Source organism: Watersipora subatra, chromosome 6, assembly GCF_963576615.1.
Source record: "Watersipora subatra chromosome 6, tzWatSuba1.1, whole genome shotgun sequence".
In the NCBI taxonomy this organism is placed as follows: Eukaryota; Metazoa; Bryozoa; class Gymnolaemata; order Cheilostomatida; family Watersiporidae; genus Watersipora; species Watersipora subatra.
In genome coordinates, this window is record NC_088713.1 from 22,996,792 (window position 1) to 23,020,599 (window position 23,808).

The window sequence follows — 23,808 nt, forward strand, 5'->3', positions numbered from 1 at the left end:
TTGTTTCAATGGAGTCTGTCGTTAATGACAGGATTTAATAAGGAGCTACTGCTGTTTCTTTAGCTGGGGAACAAAAAAAATACAATGCATTTTAATGAAAAAATTTGCTCCAACATACAATCGTTTCAATATACAACGTATGAATTAACTTTGTATGTAGCTGTGCTATATTTGTTTAGTCGTTCATGCAATTGGATAACTACTAACAATTGTTCCAACAAAAATTATTTATTGCAACCATTTTATTATTTTTTATTATGTACTATATTTATATACCACACTTCTCTTCATCATGTCACAAATATTTGAACATGTTGCCTTATCCATCAACCATTGTATTATCAAGTGTTTAAACAAATATTTTAATGCCATAATAATCACAAACATGTTGCAGAATGATCTCAGACACTGTTTCAGCCATCTTACCACTTGATGGGTTATCATTATTACTATAGTTCGAGCCCTTTTTATTACTGCTAAAAAGTAACAGTCACTCTCAGAAGTAGTATTGTTTAATAAAAATGACCAAAAGTACATAGATCTACATATAGTGAAACTGGCTTAGTGAAACATCAGTAATTGCAATGCGTTTGACACGGCTGGGCATTCGCAGGAAGAGAGTGCGATAAATAATTGAGTCTTTGCCAAGAAAAACTACAAACATGATGGATTGTAAACATATTTTCTATTGGCTCAATACACGTAGATAATTGTTTTCTTTCGTTTAATTACAGACACAATAGGCTTATTATTAACTACTCACTAATCAGAAACACTTGGCACAAAGGCTACTAAAGCCATACCATGGGACTCTTAGCCATATACAAAAGGTGTAGCGAGTCTCACTACAAGGTTTGTGGTCTTCGCAAAGAGTTGATATAGTATTTCGCTTGATAAAGTGAAAGTTAATTATAACTGGTAGAAATTGAAGACAGCCTCCTAACCTATATCATTGCTTCACAGCTGTTAAATCTTAACAAAAGTCTACTTTTGTGACAATCAAGTAGTATTAATAGAGTTGATGCAGATGCACAGACAAGAAATATCACTTTCCTTTACATGAATCTGTTCTCATTCCTTCCGGATCTTTCACAAATTACCCTGCCACATTTTTTTCCTGGAATATCTCATGAAAGAAAGGACCCCAGGCACACTCCTGTCTCAGCTGACAGGTGTCAACAAGATCTCGTCAAGCTATAAGCAGAGGTGGTGTAGTTGAATTGGAATGAGAAGCTTTCTCAAACTTCTAGTGACTCCTGCAAATGGAATTTATAAATAGTTATTTGATTCAAATGCAACATTGAGAATTCATATTACTGTAACTCCTCTATACATGACAAAACAAGATAGTTCCTGCCAAATGTTACAGATCGCTTTAACTTTGAACACTTGAGCTTATTTAAAAGTTTGTTTACTATAATAAGAGCGGTCTCTGTTTGTAGTCATGGTTAAATGTTGGGAAAACGTCTACTTTGAAGGGGATTTGAGCTCACAGCCTCCGGCGCATCTAACCTAACATGCTGCTCTATAATTGCACCAATCAAGCACCTTCTATCATCTCTGAATAAGTAAACAAACAGTTTATCTCTATGCTTTATTGACACATTTCACTACCAAAGTACTAGCATATAGTAATAATAATAATAATAATAATAAGACATTGATAACTTATTTATTGGTTGCTCAGCCTGAGGTATTTAATAGGTTTGCTTAATGACAGAAAAGTAAGACAACAAGATCAGTTACAGTTACAGTTTTTCACAATCAATTACATTAAATGTGATTGATGCGTCAGCGTGCAATTTTCCACAATGGATAATATAATAACCTATTATCTGATTTAATTACATACAGTGAGTATTCTATGTTGTGTATTATCACATGCTACAATGGAGTTTATTTAACAAAAAAGCAAAGAACACTTTGTGATATGAATGGACCATATTCAAATGCAATATCCTTGTAGCAAGTTATATCTAAGACTATTTTTCATGTCAAAAGCCTTTGTTTATAATACTAGCTAATATATAACCTAAACCATTGTACCTCATTCTATCTATAGCTTCACGATACGATGATTTACTTGTACGGCGATTTTTAAGGTGAATGATTTGAAAACCGCCATAATTAAAATATACACCGTCAATCATATAAATGATATCATGGTGTAATGGTGATTATCTCATACCTGATGACTTCAAGAAGGAGTAATACTAAAACTAAATTGCACTGGCTTTTTATTTTTATAATAAACTGATTCAATAGCCAGGAACATAACATGGAATCGCCTATTTGCCATACAGAATCGCCTATGTGCAGCATAAAATCCTTTATGTGCAATATGAAATTGTTTATGTGCAATATGAAATCGTCTATGTGCAATACAGAATCGCCTATGGGCAGTATAAAATTATTTATGTGCAATATGGGTCGTCTATGTGCAATATGGAACGTCTATGTGACATATGGAATTGTCTATGTGAAATAATAAGTCGTCTATGTGAAATATGAAATCGTTTATGTGCACTTTGGAATCATATGTGCAATGTTGATATGTCTATGTGCAATATGGAATCCTCTATGTGCAATATGGAATCATCTATGTGCAATATGGAACCGTCTATGTGCAACATGAAATCGTCTATGTGTAATATGGAATTGTCTGGAGATTTTTTAATATAGTGAAGCTCTGATCCCAACTCACTACTCTAGATCTACTCACCCTTTATTTTATAAAGAAACATTTTATTTGTTATTAGGTAGAGGATTCATCAGAAACTATAAGATGACTTCATTACAGAGTCATTCAGTCCTACAAAGCAGCTGGATACACATTATTTGTGTCTTCAGTAGGTTTAACTTTACACATGTACCTTTCTCTTAGTTTCACTCTTGGAGTTGTCTATTCATTGAGTCATCGTGACATTAATAATTTATTATTAAAATAAAATGAATGAGATAATTTTATTTAATTTGACCTCCTAAGTAATTTAAAAACCTAAATAGAGAACCGTAAACTCGAGTTTATTCCAGAAAATTAATTTTTTTATGTTTTTAATAATAAAAACATTGAAGCATGGTACCCAAAGTCTATCTTAAATGTAACCCACAAACATTATTTACCAAGATCAAGCTTTGTCGATTTTAATCTTAAAACACCCCAGTAGTCAGATAACTTCAAACACAAAAAAACAATCAAAAATGATAGAAAATACTGACAAAACCTTTTCGATAAAATTTACAAAAACTTTGTGCTAGATTATCATTGATACAATAAGTTTATCAGATCACATACAGTTTATTATTACTAATAATGTGAGGAAACTCTAAGCTGATACATGAAGAGGCATGATCTAAGTAAAGCTCCAGCTGTTGAGAACCCTGAATTCAACATAAACCCGAGAAATAGTATTAAGATAGGAAAGTAGTAATAGCATGACTGGAAAAGTACGTGTAACCAACTTATTGTATATACAAAATAAGATACCAAAAGCTACCATCTCTCAATGAACATTCCTGTGCTTGGCCCAGATTTCAACAGTAATCTACACATATCAGATGAAGGTAAAGTCTTATTTTACATGTATATTACACATGTTTCCTGTAAGTATGTAAAAAGGTAAGTACACCAAAACTAGAGGAACTTACCAAAGACTGTTAGAGTTTCCCTTACAACCACCGTAGATTAACTCAACACAGCTGCCATTGCTGCTGCCCCAGGTCAGCCAAGCGCTACAAGGTCCTTTTACCAGTGGTAGTTTACAGTAGTCACCCAGGTCAAAACAAGCAGCCTCACAATCACGCTTGTTTCTAAAATACACAAATATTAAAATGTGAATGAATTTAATCTTTACCATAAAATAACTAGTAAAGCTTTCAAAAGATTTAACAAACAAAATACATTTATGTATAGAATGGTTGGGTTAGTATTACACACTAGTACTCTGGCCATCCAGTACACTGTGCGAGACCATCAGGTATAATAACTACACACAATTATTCTCGAATGTGGAAATGTGGTTGAATGGTATAGATGGTAGCGCGCTTGGCTGGTTCGAGTCTCTGTGATGTACTATGTTTTCTATTACTCATAACATTGTTTCGGACAGACAGACAGACAGAGTTCTTATTATAAGAAATATTATACTGTAACAAATAAAGGTGAGTCTGTTGTATTTGTTAGAGTTATGAGAATATTCAGCATTAAATCATTTTAAAGAAAATTATCATGTGATTCATGTATAAATTGCGCCGAGAGGTGAAACAGTCAACAGGAAACGACACATAGCCGAGGACACAGATTAAATTTTTGACATCACTATCAATTGTGATTGCCGCTGTCAAACTTTCCTGATAGAGCGTCAGAGATGCAGGGGTTAAGGAAAGGTCAACCAAGCCAAAGGTTCCGAGTCCGAAACCCTTACAAAGTAGTAATTTACTTACACAAACAGTAGGAAAGTTTGCAGATTATATTACTCTTATTCAATAGATAATTATTAAAAAATCATTGAGCTACAATCTGTAAAGCATTGAAGTAAAAAAATCTCAGAAAGAGCTGTAAACACATTTTCTATCGACTCAATACAGACATATGATTGTTTCATTTCAATTAAGTGCAGACATGATAGGTTATTTAACTAAATACTAGCTAATCAGAAACAGCTTTTATGAAGCCTACTAAAGGCTGGTTCACTGAATGCTGTATGTCAGGTTTGTCCTCTGAGTATTCATCAACTATGTGCACAGTAAACCGATGGAATAGTCGAGGCACCGCGGACACATCAATGGCATTTGATATAATACATGATGGCAGATAATTGTAACTGCAAACAATATTTGGCTGTCTTACTTTTCATTATTCCTTTCCAATCCCATCAACTATCTCAGGCTATAAAATAATTTATCAGTTAATCAGGACAAGAATTTATCAATGCCTTATTATTTCTAATAATCTGGTAGCCAAGTGCGTTGAAAAAGTAAATAAAATGATTATCTGTACATTTATTCTAACACTGGAGAGGGTGCTTGTCTGGTGCAGGTGTTAGAGCAATGATCCCAAAGCCAAAGGTTGCGGGTTCAAATCTTCTGCGATGTAAATTTTCACACTATTATCAAACAATTTGCAGCTGTCAACTTTCCAAATACAGTAGATGCTACTACAACATAGCAGAGGTGCAGCTGTTAAAACATTGGTCTAAGGAGCCAAAGGTTGTGAGTTCGAAACCTTTAGGAAAACCTTAGCAACTTTCCAGATAGTGTGCCAAGCATCCACGAGAACATATGTAATGCGAACCACACTGGTGATTGGCCATCACGGATTGCTTCATCTATATGTTGTTTCACAACAGTTGCTGCAAGACCAGAATTTCATCATCCGCTAACACTTTACATAATGTGAATGCTATGCCTTGAACTAATTGCTGATGTAAACGTGGATAAGTTTGTGATAGTGTGAACATTGTTACCACAGACAATTACTAAAGTATAGTGTGATCAACATTGACATAAGGTGATAGAGTGTGAACCAGCTGTGAAGCTGCACCATGTGACTCGTAGTACGCAAGGGGTGAAATTAACATAAAACTAATTCTATCATAGAGTATTATCTACATGAGTAGACAGTGAGTGCTAGAGAAGTTGTCTACACTATATAATCATAGTGACAGCTGATTAATAAATCAATAACTAATCAACAGGAAACAAATTACCAATAGATGGCAGCGATATCTTTCTTATATCTATTTTGTGCATCCTGAAAACATTTCCAACTTTGTTAGTTTGATCCGGTTCGAAACCTTTAAAACAGGATATTGTCCAAGCCTAACTGTTTCATCGATTTTGGGCTCATACCAACCCCATCCTATCACAGCATACCAATCACGGCTTGGTCAATCAGAACAAACTCTCTAATAGATGTTTTTAAAATCTTTCAACTTCCTTATAAACTAGTTAAATATCCAACTTTGCTCAGGTAATAATAAGGTTTAAGGCAGAAAATTTACTTGTATTTAACATATACCAACATTCACCATTCTAACGTTCAAACTTCATATCATGAGAAATGTCTTTTATGTTGAAAATAAAGTTGAAATAGATGTTGAAATGAACTGAGAAAGATAAAACAACAACTATAAAAGTTTTTAAACTTTGTCAAAGAACTGTGACTTTTTAATTTCATATTATGAGGAAAATGTTTTGCACAGGTTAAATAAATTAACTATAAAGAAATAAATTGACTATAAAAATGTTAAAATAAAAATGTTAAATAGATAGCAAGTAAAAACTAAATTGAGTCTGTTTTGCTATGATTGCATTATAAGATAATTCAGTAAAGATACAGTTAAGACGAGCTGAAAAAACAAAATTAAAATCTTGAATATGTTGAATTAATAATAACATTTCCTGCATAGAACTGTGTGTAATGTGTGGTGCAGGGTGCAGGGTGCGTGGTGTGTGATGTGTGGTGTGTGATGTGCGGCGTGTGATGTGCGGCGTGTGGTGTGTGGTGTGTGGTGTGTGGTGTGTGGTGTGTGGTGTGTGGTGTGTGGTGTGTGGTGTGTGGTGTGTGGTGTGTGGTGTGTGGTGTGTGGTGTGTGGTGTGTGGTGTGTGGTGTGTGGTGTGTGGTGTGTGGTGTGTGGTGTGTGGTGTGTGGTGTGTGGTGTGTGGTGTGTGGTGTGTGGTGTGTGGTGTGTGGTGTGTGGTGTGTGGTGTGTGGTGTGTGGTGTGTGGTGTGTGGTGTGTGGTGTGGCGTGTGGCGTGTGGTGTGTGATGTGTTGTGTGTGGTATGTGCTGTGTGATGGGTAGTGTGTAGTGTTTGGTGTGTGGTGTTTAATGGGTGTTGTTTGGTGTGTGGTGCGTAATGTGTGGTGTGCAGGTTAGGTGTGTGAAGTGGCTTTGAATTTAGGTGTTGGGTGTAAGAGCGGGTGTGTGTGTTACAGAGTAATCCCATGTGGCTTAGTGTGTGTGCGTGCGTGCATGCGTGTGAGCCTTGTGTGCGTATGTGTGTGCATGTGTGTGTGTGTGTGTGTGTGTGTGTGTGTGTGTGTGTGTGTGTGTGTGTGTGTGTGTGTGTGTGTGTGTGTGTGTGTGTGTGTGTATGCGTGTGTTTGTGTTACCGTTATAATAAAATACTACCGTTCCATCAGAAGCTATCCATCAAAGCTTTGAATACGACATTACTGGTACCTCTCGATACTCAAGCAAATGTAAAAATGAGATATCGTGCTGTCTTAATTCGTCTGACCGAACAAAAAGAGAATTTAGAGGCACTTTCTACAAAGATAATACAATTATCCGCATGAAAATAATTGACTTTGGCCATTACATAGCAAATCAACTTTACGAAAAACCTAAAATAGAACTTCAAGACAACATTAAAAAACATCGTGTTTCATAGAGTTATAAGAATTCATAGAATTCCAAATAAAACATCATTTAGCGTGTGTATATGCTATGCAGTATATGATAATATTTTGGATCAATATATATTGCATATCTCAGTGGTAGAGCTCATAGAATTAAAACTTCTGGCTGCATTATTCATGGTTTCAAATCTATCAGAGTGCGGAATTTTAAATCCAGATTTTAATAGCTATAGCTGGACATACACAGACACACAAAATATGAGAAATATATGTGAATATTTCTTTATATTGAGTGAACATCTATGTTGAGATCATCTATGGTAGCTGTAAGGAGTAGTCTAACAGTCTTTGGTAAGTTCTTCTAGTTTTGGTATACTTTCTCTTTTACTTATGTACTTAGCGGAAGCGTGACTAATACTGGAAAATAATTTATGTTGTTATCTGATTTTGGGAGCGTTTGTATGAATTATAAGTTGTTTTAGTCATTGGTAAGTATCAAAAGAATATTATTTTCTGTTACATGGTGAAAGAAAGAATGTATGTACAGAAATTTAGACTGATTAATAATTAGCGATTATATAATAATATTGAAAAAGAGTCAAGATGGGGAGTTGAAGATAGTAACAGAAATTTCATGAAGTGAAGTATATGATAGTGAATCTAGTATGTAGGTTTTACGAAATATAAAACAATACTTGTTTCTATGCGTGGAGAGACAAATACAAATAAACCAACTATTCTCGGCATACTTTACTAAAGATTTTAATACATGTAGCACAACTGTGGAAGTGAGCAACTTTAGGATGGGGCAACATGTTCAAATATTTTGTTATGTGATTAGTAGAAATGTGGTAAATCTATATTTTAAATGATAATAAATGATGGATAATAGTAATGAATAAGGATAATAATTATAATAATAATAATATCTATAATGAATCATAAAATGACTGCTGTAATTGTTTTTGTTATAAATATTCTTAGTAATTATTCAGTTAGTTGTTACATGAAAAACTAAATAGATACCACATCTTGAAGCTAGTATATTGCCAAACTTACTATAGTAAAAGGGGTACGACATGAATCCAGCTCTAGTGACGTTAGGCGTCACATCCGGTGGTTTGTTTGTTTTAACTGATGTAAAGGCTATGTACTTTATTACTCCATAGATATGGAAATGGCCTGTACGGCTTAATGAGTTAGCTGGCTGCCTCATGAATTCGCTGTTTTGCTTTTCAACTCAATGGAATGCAGATTTTTTGTTGGTAAAATTTAATTGCTACAACTGTATATACAAGTGTCAGATTTTGATATTGTATTTAAATATGTATACATATATTTATACTGATTTAAAAGTAGCCAAAGTTTGTCGATCTTTACTAAGTCAAAGGCAGGTACATCAATTCATCAATATATCGACTGTTTGTCGCTCAGACTGGTTTTGTAAACAAACATTCATTGCTGTTAAGTTATCTCCCTACAGTAGACTACCTGCTTTTGTATCAACAATATTTTTATTGCTATTGTTCAGTTATGTGGGAATTTCCTGCTAAGTTTCGCAAAACTCTTAATTTAATCCTGATCTGATGCAGTAAAAACTTGTAATTTACAGCCTCCGTAAAACCTCCATTTAGTTGCCACTATTATATAGAAAAAGGGTTAAAAGAAACAGAGCCACCATTTAATTGAAAGTCACTTTTATTCGACCACCACTTTTAACTTATTTGATCTTTATGAACCCATAATGAAAGGTCATCAGTAGAAAAGTGTCCACAAACTGGTACTAATAAACAAATACTGACTCGTTGACATGAATAATAATTAATTCTTTCATTTTTTTCATGGTTTTAGTGACGTTTTACTTGGAAAAATCGATCGTTAATTACAATGATCAGAATCGCACTCTGATTCAACCGTAACAATTTCAACATAACTAAGAACTAAATCTGATCCCTTGTTTTCAGAAACATGTAATGTGGTTTGGAAACTGACTTGAAGACTTTAAAGTGTTTGGATGAACGATGGGAATTCTCTTGTGGAACCCCATGTGGCGTAATGGCATTCACTGTTATGGCCTATCAAAGTCCGTACTGAAGCTCGAAATCATTTATGGCATTTTTTTACACTTTTAAAGCGACACTCTTAAAATAATTAATAATTGTATCCAGCTAATATATTTTTATTTAAACTGTTTGGTTTTGCAGCTCAATCTGTTATTTAGAGAGCCTGGGAAATGCTGAGAATTAATGTCTATTAATTAGCATCTCTTCACTTCTTTTTCATTCGGATTTTATGTTTCCAAAATTCTGAGAAGCTGATCTAAAATACAGCGGCATTTGAACATCACCTTTAATAAAGCGTCACTATAAAATAAGGGTTAAAATGTGTTGCACTATGGCGTGTAAATAGAGGATTTACGGTAAATGTGTGTTATTGAATTTCTACCATATATTCTGATATTAATATGATGTTCTCAAACCCTTTCTTATGTGTATCTTTTAACCAGCTTTAATTTTCTGTCAGTCTTTTTTTGTTCTTTCCCATTAGAACTTGTCATCTTACAGTAATAAAATAGTATGAGTAACTTTGGACGCTCTGACATTTTTTTGGGAATTTACCCTTCATCTGTTCTTTCTTTCAGGTCAGGCTTTGTAACCACAAGACCACGACTGCTTTCTTGAAATTACTAGTAACTACATAAAGGTGTGTACAGAACACAGTCTACCTGAATAAGAAATTATGAGGGTGTGAGTAGCTGGTGTTATCTCATTGATAGTGCATGGCTTATAGATTTATTTTGGGCATTTTTTTTAAAACCTTTCTTCACTCTGTCTTTTTCTCTTTGCTGGCTGAGAACTCTTGCAGAGACTAAACTGTCAACTTACTGTATATAGACACAAGAAGTAACTTGGAGTAAGGAGTAACAAAGAGTAAATCTTTGGCTTACTAAAAACTTGTTGAAGAAAATGGGTAAAACACAGTTTGAATTTGTTCAATTTGCAAATGGTGGTGCGATTGAGGCAACCAACCAGAATAAATTGAGTGCAGTTGCACTTTTAAGGCATTAGGCCTACAAGCTAGCAGCTACAATACGACCGATGAGAATTGAGCTCAGCGCATTTTACCTGTGATGAATTGTTGTCAATTTCAAATGTGAAATATCTTAGCAGTCGGATTACCTAAAACAACAAAAGCAATCACAAATGATTGAACAATATCAATACTTTTTGATATAATGTATTAAAATTATGTGCATGTTTTTTTCTGATTTGTAATACAAATGGAAATATCTCTGTTTGCTAGAAACAAATCATGAGCTGATAACTTCTGTTGAATCAAGCTTCATTAGAACTTTTCAAGTGTTCTTTTGTTTATAGAGTACAGCCACTTGTTAGGAGGCCGGCCCACGGACAGTGATTACTATAGCATATGTACCTGTTGATACTTGTCAGCTGCGACTGGGGACAGGACTGTGGAAGGATAACCAACAATCATGACAAAAAAAAGACAGAAAATATGTAGTATTTATATACAGAGGTTGTGAAAGGAACGGGAATAGATTCTAGTGAGTAAAGTGATTGAGATGAAACCTGTTCAGTATTGTAAACAATCGGGTCTTTAGTAAAATAGGAGTTGTCTCTGTCTGTTTGAAGCCATGTTAAGAACGTTTGGATAAGTATGTGATAAAATATATACTATTTTAATATGAATATTGTAAAGTGATTGAGACTATAGATACCAGCAGGCCTATATTCACTGGTTGCAAGTTGGGGCGGCTAATGTTAGGCGACTAGTTATGAACACCTGGGAGTGTTGAGGGGGGCGGTGTAAGCCCCCAACAGGTTTTTCTTATGTACGGCCTCAGCAGGGCCTCTCATGTGGAGTTTAAAAAAAGTTTATCGGAAAGTATTAACATTTTCTTATTTTTTGAGATTTGTTTTGTTTTCGGTGATGTGATTGACGAGACGTTTTAAAATTGAAATAGACAAAACTTGAGCGCAGTTAAACGCTCAGAAAAATACATCTTATTCTTTTGAGCGTTTTAAAAAAGATTAATTTTGCTGATTTTATTTTAAGTTTACACAGAGGTTTCCACGCTTTCGATAGAACATGGGCAAGCGGATGTTGGTAAAACCTAATATTTTGCAAACCTTTATAGAAGTTGTTAACAAGAATATTTTGCCACGGATGATGATAATAATGACGCCTAAGAGCTACTAAAAGTTGATGTTTGTCTCTATGGCTCGGAATAAAGTGATATTCTACAGCGATAAAAACCGTCTCCATAGCCGTTGGGCAAATAGCTTTACGAATAAATGATGTTGAGGCCGAGTTATCTGAAGCAATTTATCATTGCGTGGGAATGGACCAAACAAATCCGTTCGAGTTAACCTTGTGTTTGAGATAAAATGTTACTTTTTTTCTGAGGGCGAGTTATCCGAGTTTGACTGTACTTAGCCGCGGAAGGTTTTTTAAAAGTTGGGGCGGCTCAGCCGGCCTGCCGCCCCAGGGAATACGGGCCTGGATACCAGTGAGTAAAGTGATTGAGGTGAAACCGGTTCAGTATTGTAAACAATAGGGTCTTTAGTAAAATAGGAGTTGTCTCTGTCTGTTTGAAGCCATGTTAAGAACGTTTGGAAAAGTATGTGATAAAATATATACTATTTTTATATGAATGTTGTAAAGTGATTGAGATGAGAATTGTTTAATATTGTAGACAATTCAATCTTTACTATAATAGGAGTTGTCTGTCTAAAACTGTGCTATAAATGTTAGGAAAAAGACACCCCGCAGGGCATTCGAAACCAGATATTCAACTTCCCAATTAAGCTTACTACCATCTGTGTCACTCAACCACTTGGTTGTATTCTGGAATAACTGTACACATACTTGTTACACGTGCACAGGACTGCTGGTGTGCCAGTTTGTGATCATCACTTCATATCTGTTTCTGATTTAGTAGCCAATTCTCAAGAAAATCGTACTTTATAGAAAACACTTTTCTAGTATGAACAATAATTTCATTTGCCTCCCTCGTTCACATTCTTGTCTCGTTAATCACTGTAATTTGTTGGGCTGATTCACGTATTGCTAACGGAAGATGGTCATGAGGATTTTAAATCTACTTACTGTGAGATTAAGTGGTGCATGGGCGGTTATTAGGCAAAGTAGGTCTGGCTTCTATTTCTTTCTCTCGTCTTATCAAGGAAAACTGAAATATTTTGGTTCTGAGTCTATAGACAATAACTAGGTATGGAGTGAGTTTTGTGCATAGCTTAGGTTTTCTTTGAGCAGGCGGATTGATCTAAGGCTTTATTTTTTGTTTAAAGCCATGATTAAATGCTGGAAGATTAATGTAAACAATTTAATATTAGTAAAATTATATCTATGAGTACCTGAAAATCTGCTATGCCTACAGAGATTGTCAGGTGCTATAACTATATTATTTTGCATTACTCTGGTAAACCAATAGGCAGTGAATTTGAGCAGTTATTATAGTGTCAGTCCACTAAAATGAAAGGTGCAGGTTCAAATCTTGTACAGTGCAATCTTTTTCCAATCTGTAACCGTGGCTTCGAACAGACACAAAACTGACATGGCTCTTGCTATTGTAAACATCAGTCCCCAGGCAGTCTTGTACGACGGGAAAGATAATCAGGTGTAATAATTATGTGCATAATTATTCTTGACTATAAAAAGATTGACGTGAGTTGCAGATGGTAGTGTGGTTGGCTTGAAACCTAAATATGTAGGTTCAATTCCTACCCGGAGCAATCTTTTTAATAATAACGCTCCAACCGTGGCTACAGAGAGACACCACTCTCATTACAGTAAACATTATGATAAACAGTTCCAATGTTTTCTATTCTTGAATTTAAGCTCTATCTGATGAATGTATTTAGAAGGCAGTTTAAAGACATTCAATGCTGCCTCTGATCATGTCTTGACTACGTACTAGTGCTGTGCATGAGTGCTTCTTGGCTAACGAGTTTTTCCGGTATCGAGTTTGTTGATACGGGTTTTATGTATAAAACTTCCAATTATCAGACATACATTAAATTTACAATGCAAATATAATGCTATTCAATTGAGAAGGAAAATATGTGCAAAATGACATCACTGATTGCTATCATTGCTGCAGTTGATATCTGCTGTTACGTTAAAGTCACAGTGTTATGAGCCTTTATTTTATTACCTCTGCAACTACAGATATCACAATTGAACATTTGCCTGATCTGACAGTTTTAACTGTGACAAAATCTTTACAATTTAAATCTAAAAATATCCTGGTGGTCAGGTCACCTTAAACATAAAAAACAATCGCAATTGAAAAAACATGACTGATACTTTCATAAAAAAAATTTTCTAAGGTGTCATACTCAGTATTTGATGCTGTTTACCCAAAACTAGCCAATCAGTGTGCTTTTTCAAAAGGTTACTTATAATAAAAAGGCTCAACATTAACCATTGCCAAACATTTTTATGTAAGTCTGATCATTTTATTAATTTGAAGTACCTTTATTTACACCAAGTATCGGTCCATTGAGCAGTTATACCAAGGTCATGTGACGTCTGCTGATTATAACCAGTACATATTTCAACAAGCTTGGTTTTCAAGTGAGCAATAGATATACTGAGCACTATCTGCTATAACATATGGTTAATACTTTTATTGTTTTTATGTTATCTAATTTCTACATTCTATTACATTTTTTACTTTTGTCAGGAACTCTGTGAAACTTTGAGAAATTTAGGTCAATATATGTTAAAAACATTGCTTATGCTTAAGTAATTGTTGAGAAACTTTATATTTTGAGATTTTGGTAAATAATTTTACTTTAAAATATTGAACTAACGCTGAAAAGTTGACTTTTGCAGGTCAAAAAAGAACTATGAATAAAATTGTCGACATAATGAATGTACACACAAGGATTATATATAGCAAAAAATAATATAAAATATTTGCTACTTATTTTATTAAACAACAGGAAGTAAAGAGCGACACGAAGCGTCTGATAACATTGTAAGATTTGGCCCGCAATATTCACCATGGAGATAATCTCAGCTAATTTCCTTTTGTAATGGTGTATTCTTTATTCTAATTTACCAGCTCTTCACTAATACTTACTAATTGTTAACAACAATAATTACTAGTTGGTATATTTTAGTAAATTGAAATCATAGCATAGACCCAGAATATTTAATTCTAACAATAACTTGTAGACATTGGTTGTTTTGCTTGAGTCCAACAGGTAATCAAAACTAATTTACCTAAATCTTGGTTGGTCAATAAATATAAAAAAAAACATTTTACGGCTGACTGAGATTTTTTAAAGAAAACAGGTAAAATTCAGTTTTGAGTTTGTTAAATTAACAAATTGCTATTAAATTGCAAATAATTGTACGATTGAGACAACCAATCAGAGCAGATCAAGTGTGATTGCAAATTCCAAGGCAGTACAAGCTAGCAGCTGCTAATAACCAATGAGAGATGAGCCATGCACATTTTAACCACGATAGATTTTGTCTTTTTTAATTGTAAAATATCCTGGCTGTCAGATCACATGAAACATCAAAATCAGTCATAAATCATGGAAAAATACCGATAATTATTGATAACTTTACTAAAATTTTGCACAAGTTCAACTTTAAACTGGTAGCCATATTGAGTCCCTGACAACATATTACTTAGAGGGTTTAAATATAATTGTAGATCCAGCAATCTGTGATGTCTAATCACCATCGAAGTGGTTTACATTGCATATAGTCTCGTGGGTGCCTGGCACACTATCAGGATAGTTTGACAGCATCAAACACTCCCCAACAATTTACCAACTCAAATCTACCAACATTTTGTGCGAGTTTATCTCGTTTTTAACACTGATGAAAAGGAGTTGTCTTTCAGAGCTATATCATGAGCTGACAACTTCTGTTAAATCAAACTTGAATTTTCAAGCTTTCTTTTGTTTGCAGAGTAATGCCGCATGTGAGTAGGCCTGCCTACCTACAGTGATTACCACAGCATATGTACCTGCTGTTACTTGTCAGCTGCCACTGGTGGCAAGGTCGTGCAGGAATAACTTGAGATCAAGGGGAAATATAGACAAATAATATGCAGTATTAATATACTGATATACTGGGTTGTGAAAGGAATGAAAATATATTCTAGGGATTAAAGTGGTTGAAATGAGAACTGTTGAGTATTGTAAACAATTCAATCCTTACTATAATAGGAGTTGTCTCTGTCTGTCTGAAGCTATGTTAAGAACGTTAGAAAAAAGATTCTTCACACGGCATTATAAACTAGATATTCAGCTCCCCAAATAAGCTTGCTACCATCTGTGTCACTCGATCACTTGATTGTATTCTGGAATAATTGTGCGTATACTTTTTGCACGTCGACAACCTCTTGTGGTACACGGGACTGTCAGTGTACCAGTTTGTGATCAGCCCTTCATATATGTTTCTGATTTTATTGCCCATTCTCAAGAAAATTATGAATCAAATCTATTCACCATTCCAGTATGAACAATAGTTGCATTTGTCTTGTATATATTAATTTCCTTGTTCATTGCTTGGGCTGATTTATGCAATGTGAATGGAAGAGTGAACTGTATATTTAAATGTAACTACGGTTAAGAACTTTAGATAAAAGATTGATTCATACGGGGTTTGAACTTGTGACATTGCATCTAGTTGACCAATACTTTAACTTATCTTGTTGAAGGCTGTAAAATTATTGTAAGAATGCTCTTAGCATGGCTAAAAACAGATAGACTCAGCTTTTGATCTGTCACTGTTATCAAGGCCTCACTGCTCACCAAACGCGATGTTTGTAATCTAGTTTTTTGTCCTTATGTTGGAATGATTTTTACTGTTCTTTTCCTATTTGTATTGGCATCAGCTGATGTTGTGTTTATGTTTGCAGTGTTACCCGTCTCTGTTTACATCTACATCTATTTTATTTTGTATTTGCCTATGATTGTTGGAAAAAAACTTTAAATATAGCCTAAGATACATTGATATATTATACGTTTCAAATACTCTAAAGAGTTTGTAGAAAGAGTTGAATTTGCGCCATTGTTTTCCTCTTACTGTTGTATAAACATGTGTTAGTAACCAATGCTGATGATTGAATAAATAAGATGTCATATATTTATTACTTTTAAACATAAACAACTGTTAGGTACGTCGTTTTAAGGGAAGTCTGAATGTCTTAACTGCTACCAAGTTTGGTCAGTTTTAATCTTGAAACATCCTGGCACTCAGAACACCTAAAACCAACAAAATCTTACAGGATGGAAGAATATTTATAATTTCTGATATAATCTACTAGAAATTGATGTGATCACATCTTTAAGGATCAGAGATTTTAGAGTTTTAGTTTATTCTAACACCTCGGCAGCTGTATTGGCTGAGTGGTCAATAGTGCCTGACATGCGAATAACAAGTTGTAGTTTGGTGTCACTAATTTTAGGTTGTAGGACCTTTAGACCACCAGAAAGGTAGTAAGAAGTACATCCTATCACACATTGCTGTAGCTGTAAAAAGAGATATACTAAAACATGGTAGTAACAGGTAGTCTTGTTGGCACAAATATTGATTTTGTAGTAAACCTTTTGTTTCTAATAGCTATAACAATGATTCACTTTTTATTGCTGTAGTTTGGCAAATTCAAATACAGCCATAAAATCACGGAAAAATCAATAAATTGAGGATATATGGCCAATAAATAGCAGCTGTGGCTTTGTGGTCTAGCACGCTTGACCTACAAACAACAGATTATGATGTCAAAAAGTGATCTAAAAGTGTCACAGCTGGTAACAACAATGGTAATTTTACCTTAAATTACTGCAACTTGGTATGTCTCGAGTATTGGAGATTTTCTTGCTGCTGGGTTCATGCATGTTCAGATAAGCTGGTTTGTTCACCAATGCTCTCAAAGGTGAACTTCCATTAAATTTCACTTGGTTTCAATAGAATATTTTGTATTTTTCTATTATTTGCGATTGTTTTCACGCTTGATGCGTCCTGACTTCGAAAATGTTTCAAAAATAAAATATACCAAACTTGATCGCAGTTAAAATAATAAGAAGATAAATACATTCTAAATGACATCACTAATTGCTATTGTTGAGACAGTTGATATCGGCTTTTGCATTGAAGTTGTGGCACTACATGTTTCTATGTTGTTGATCTCTTTACTACTATAGACATTATACTGACACTTTCAAATGATCGGAACGTTTTAACCGCAATCAAGTTATGTAGATTTTAATTATAAAATATCATTGAAGTCAGGTCACCGCACGTGTCAAAAATAATAACAAAACAAAACACCGATGTTTTCTGTTAAAATCTACTAAAATTTTGTGCAAGTTGATTTTTAAACTGGCAGCCATATTGGGTCTCCACCAGCATATTACTTAGAGGGTTTAAGTATATGCAGAAGAGTAGCAGTGATAAGGTGTCACCTTGATAGATGCTGCAGTTGATTCCAACACTAGTCAGCTCTTTACCTTTAGCTGTCAGTTCTGTTTTCGGTGGGTCATCAACATCTTTATAAACTCTACAACTGCATGGAAAAAATTCTACAGCCTTATTCACTCAATGATCCAACTCTGGAGAATTGAGTCATAGACTTTTTTGTAGTCAATCCAGGCCATGGAAAGATTGTGTGTTGAGTCAAACTTATTAGAATCAAGGAAAGTATGAGTGCACTTTTTATTAGAGCTGATGTAGCTCTAAATTTATATTTTACTTTGAGGCATTTAAATTAAGCATTGTGAATCATTGTAGATATTGCAGAGTTGTTATGAAATTATAATTCTTCCATAATTACTCTAGTAAATGAGTTACTATATTATTTGTAATTATCTAACATTGTGATTAAGATAATTGCAGTTACTTGACATTCGGAATGTGCTTTAGCTAGTCATCGGGAGAATAAACAGAGGGAAAATTATTGCCACAAGTTGGTCTTGAATCCACATACTTACAGAACGCTGAGGACATATGATTTTTATACTCCTTTCTTTTAAAGGACACTGAAGGTGTGTGAAAAGAACTGTTAAAACTGATGAAAGGGACAATTGATTCCCAAAGGAGAAATGACTGACTAGCGTTTAATGAATTGGATTTACTTACTACTTCAAATAGCTTGTTGTTATTAAACAAATTAACACTTTTGTACATTTGATAAAAATTAACTTGTGTTATTAATGTACATGTATAATTGTATACCTTTTTTGCTTTGGTAATTTAGGGTCAAACATAGACTGTAGAAACCAATTTATCAAATATGCTTCTGTTTGTTTTGATCATTTCATAAGTAGATACACGATTTATATAAAAAGTAAGATGCCCAAACCCCTGGTTAAGGAAGGTCCCTAGCTCGTCCCTTATTGCTAGCTCTCAGTTTTTAGGCTACTATGTAATGTAGGAATGCCTCTATAATCATGAGCCTTGTTATGCACTTTACTGGTAGCACTGATTGGGGAGGCAACTGCCATTAACCATTTCCTGCATTTCTGAAGCTGACTCTAGTACTGGTATCAAGAACTAACAAGGAAATAATCTCTTCACTACTGCTTTCTAGTAGTAACCAAGTTTCACCCATTCTCTTACTTATGTTCTAATCTAGTTTGTGATGAAGATGTTATATAACAGGAGTAGCTGTGTGTGTTAAACTTTACCTTCTGTAAAATATAATTATTGCGTTTTTCAAGTTGATTAGCAGACTTCACGATCAAACAAGTTTGTCAGCTGACATATAATCAATGTAATGTGGTACCTTTCTTCTTGTTTCCAGCGATTAACTAGTTAACACATTTCTCCCGATAATAAATGGATAGATACGCTGGTTGCTGTTTATGGTCTCTGATAATATGCTAGCGCCTTCATGAAAATCATACAGTGGCTACATCCTGACCAGTTAACAATATCTGTTCTGGCTGTGTATTAGTCAATGTAGTTACTAGTAGCCACTACTATAATCTATTGGTAAGTTCTCTAGTTTGTTAAGTAGGGTTCTCTGTCAACCACTAATACTATCTAACACGAGAATGTATGATGACAATTCGGAGTTATCTTCTCTGTCAATATCTATGTTGAGCTAACACAGTAAGTATTCGATTATACTATTATATTACCATATCTATCAGAAGAAGACAAGCATGTAAATTAGTATAACATTTTAGCACTGCACAAATATGGTTGTTACACACGTTGCTGGATTTTTACACCACATATTGACTTTCTTTAGTAAACTTGGCAAGCCTCCAGACAGCAATGCCATAATAGATTCAGCTCTATACAAGCTTCCTTGTTATACGAGCCACAGTCGTGTGTCAATCAACAAGCTTTCTTCTAGTAGAGTTGGCAAACTTCCAAAAATTCAATTCGCTGGGAAGAACAGGTTTGTCTTGGTTAATAGTTTGTTATCTTTATCATTCTTGGTTACTATTTAGGATTTTAGGAAAAATTTATAATTGACTAGCTCTGTGAACCGACTTTTTAACCTTTCCTACAGCCAAATAATAATCTCCAGTTAACAGATTACAGTAAATGAGTATATCTATTCTCATACTGATTGTTCATGATGAAGACTATGTTATAACATACTACATGTGCTAATAATCATATGCACTTATGTCTGTTTTCTGTAACCTGCAGTTTTTCTTATCTACCTGCAAACATTCACAACATTCAGTATAGCAGTCCAATTCTATTCGATGCTTTATAACTTTTCTGATTGCTTATTACCAGCTTTCTTCTAGAAGGTTTGGCAAGCTTCCAGGTTTCGTTGGATTTTATTTCTATGGATGTTTACCAAGGAAAGTTTGAAGAGCTCTCTGACCTTTCACCTATCGACATATTCTACTGCCCTGCTATGATAGTCTCGCATTTTCTGCCCAAAGCCAATATAATTTATTACAAACATCTAAATTTAAAAAACATAGAGTAAAATATCCAGACAAGTATAAAAATGAGACATTCTGGTCTACAAATGCCTGAACCCAGCCTCAAATATACCGGCATTAAAACAGCCCAACACATAAAATCAAACATACATATTCAGGCACTACAAGGATGCATGGAGTTGTCAACATGGCTACAAATACCATGATATGTATACACATGCATGTATATATATACTTATACAACTCCAACACTATGGTGTATGTACTCTGATTGCTCAGCATGCAGAGAGCCATATACAAGTAGAAACACACATGTTATACTCACACATATTCAGATACATGCAGACATATGTACATATAGCAAGGATTACAGACAGTCATCAAGAACATCTAGTAATATAATAATCACTAGTAATAATAGAAGGAATCAGCATGTTTATAATCAACTCTCTCTAGTTATTAGTTATGTCATCTTGTAGAACGAGAGATTCTTGCTGTCCCGTTTAGGAACAAGGAGGGTGGATTCATACACATCTAAGGAGAGCACATTTCCAGCTATATCATCATGTACCATCTGAGAGACTATATTCCCTACAATATATAATAATAAATACACAGTCAGACTTCAACAGATGAATATTAGCTACACATGGACACTGCTGTCAGTCAGGTCTTCCAGTTAAAATAGAAGAAACATGGAGGCAGCATATAATTTGACATGAAATTACATGACACAGTTCAAAGGTGCAGATAATTGGTTCTCTCATACCACAATAATAGCCATTGTTACACAGAATGTTAAATGAAGGGGTTAATATAGTAATAAATACATTCATTTTTATGAGGCTTACAACCATTTGTTGAAAGTGATTTTTTTTTCCATTTAGCGTACATTAGGAACTCAGTCTACCATCAGCAGGAGCTCAGTTTACCATGCAGTTTTATAATTCACATTTAAAATGCTGCAAATACTGTAGATGACCAGCTTTTTGCTAGCCAAAGAAAAAATGCTTCTTGGAGCTCAGTTTATAATAGAATAAAATGTGAGTCAAGGGCTTCCATTAACAAATTACAAAATACTTTTCGTTTCAATAACATCCTGCGATATGAGCTCGGTCTACCATATGATATTATACATGGTACCTTTAGTGTTAGCACAGCTTATGATGCAGTAATATATTATAGATTACACTATTATATGGCTCAACTCTCTGTAGCCATACATACCTTTTAAAGTGTTTTGTTAGCTCAGTCTATCATCGTGAACTATTTAATATGCTAGAAATATATGGTTACCCTCTGTGCAGTCATTTACATATTTTAATTAAAATATATTCCTATAATATAACATTATATATTATAACAACCCTGCATCATACTCATAACTAACCTGTAGTAGAATTAATGATGTAAATAGTCTTGTTGTTGCGTGCAGCCAGTAGAGTGTACTCCCCATAGCTGACCAGCCCTTGAGGGTTCTTTACTTCAGTGAGGGCCCACATTACTCCCTGGGTGGTCCGGTCTATTTTAAAGACTTTGGGATGTCTGCGGGATGATATTATGAGAGAGTTGTTATCAGGGGCGCACATTCTGACGCCGGTGCTATCAGCGAGAAGAGCACAGGGAATATGATGTAGAACTTGACCATCTAAGGAGTAGGTAGTGATTCTGGTGTTGGATGGGTCTGTGATAAGAACCTTGTCTTCAATTATCACCAGCGTGTCAGTGTAGTAGTCATGAAAAGGACCCTTCCAGCTGGTGATGAACTCCCCTGACATGCTGTAGACACCAACTGTATGAGGACTGGTAGCGGATAAGGTGTAAATTCTTTCCTTGTAACAAGTGACAGACTCTACTGGACCAGAGGTAGAGATGAACTTGTTGGTGATTTTATTATCAATATCTACTCTGCTGACTGTCTTATCATTTAGTCCAATATAAGTATTACCCTTATAGTGGCAGATGGAGTTGGGACGGGCTGGTAGTTGTATGGAGGACAGTTTGGTGAGGGACTTAGGGAGTTGAACTGGTGGAGCTTTTTGTTCTTCAATGATGATACCATGAGAGGAGGTAACTTCTAATTCAATATCTCTCCTCTCACCTGTAGTATATAAAGTGTACATGTGACTAGCAACAACTACTAAATATTATACACAGAAATATTGTACTTGACAGAAAGATATTAGCGCATAGTAGTCAAGATTCTAGTTATATCACCATCTTTACATTGTACTGTGTGCAGCTATAAAATTATGTTCACGAATTTTCCTCTTCCTTGCAGGACAAGTAGATTAAGGAAAGGATATTTTATCCAATGAAAATAACTCAACATTCAGCCCATGTGACAACGCTGCCATACTGTACAACTATAAACTAATAATTAGTTATATAATACTAATATCGACTGCTATCAGCAGCATCCTATATTAACCATTGTTACATGAATTACTTGGAGGTATGCCAACCTGGCTCTTTTCACTTAGCTATTTCTCACCTAAACACCAGACTATTAACTATTAGTATGGTTAAAGGTGCTTTAGTAGTCCATGTGACAACAAGAATTTTTATGTGAATATACAGTCATGGAAACTCATCCTGTAAACGTTGGTTTGACAGCGCAAGGTTCACAAATATGGAGGCTGCGCAGATACAACAGCTGATACATCGGCTTGTGGTACCAAAATAGTTAAAGCACATAAATTACATAATTTTCTTATTATATATTTCAATACATCAGAGTCTTGGCTTTCGAATGAGCCTAAATTCAATACACAAAGAATAATATAACTATGAAAAACAGGGTGTCAAAAGTATGTCCTGCAAAAAGAAAACACTTGGTTCAGGTTCTCAAAATGTGATGTCACAATTATTATTTAGCCTTAGGTAGTCGATCCCTTTCGCTGCCATTGAGGCTGCGCTTTTCTGTGGCAATCGGTGCTGTTAAACTCAGAGAGCACTAATAATAAACTAGGATTCTAAATAATCAACAATGTCCGGGACCGTGCTAACACCTGACCAATACAAACACATGTTCTGGGTTAACTAATTATGCTTTAATAAATGTACTGTCGTTGATAAAGCTAATGAAATCACATCGATTAAAATGTGAACTGCGGTTGCGAGGCCTTAGGACTATATGCCAATCACACTTTCACGAGATTGCGCAAAGCTTGAAACTAATTAGTCTCAGTCGCAACCCTCAACATCACAATAAATTGAGAGGGCTAGACTAGCCCTGCATAATATCATCGGGAAAACATAGTATGATGCTTAGAATCTGAGTTATTTATTATACGTAAAAATAATCTGTACATGGAGAACTAATGACACTGATTCCTTTGTCATCGTCATTGGTTCTATGGATTTGTCCTATTTTCGCCTGACACTCGCGTCATTATCGTCGTTGATAAATATAAGTGGTAAGCAATAGAATAGGCGGTAAGAGCACACAACACCGCATATGAAAATTGTGACATCACAATTTCCAAGCCTATGCCAGTAAACATTTCTGCGGTAGAGC

General features: G+C 34.7%; 1 pseudogene; it reads right to left on the minus strand.

Moving 5' to 3' along the window:
* Positions 1-23,808, minus strand: part of LOC137398130 (ATP-binding cassette sub-family F member 1-like) — a 743,032-nt pseudogene that overhangs the window by 495,382 nt on the left and 223,842 nt on the right.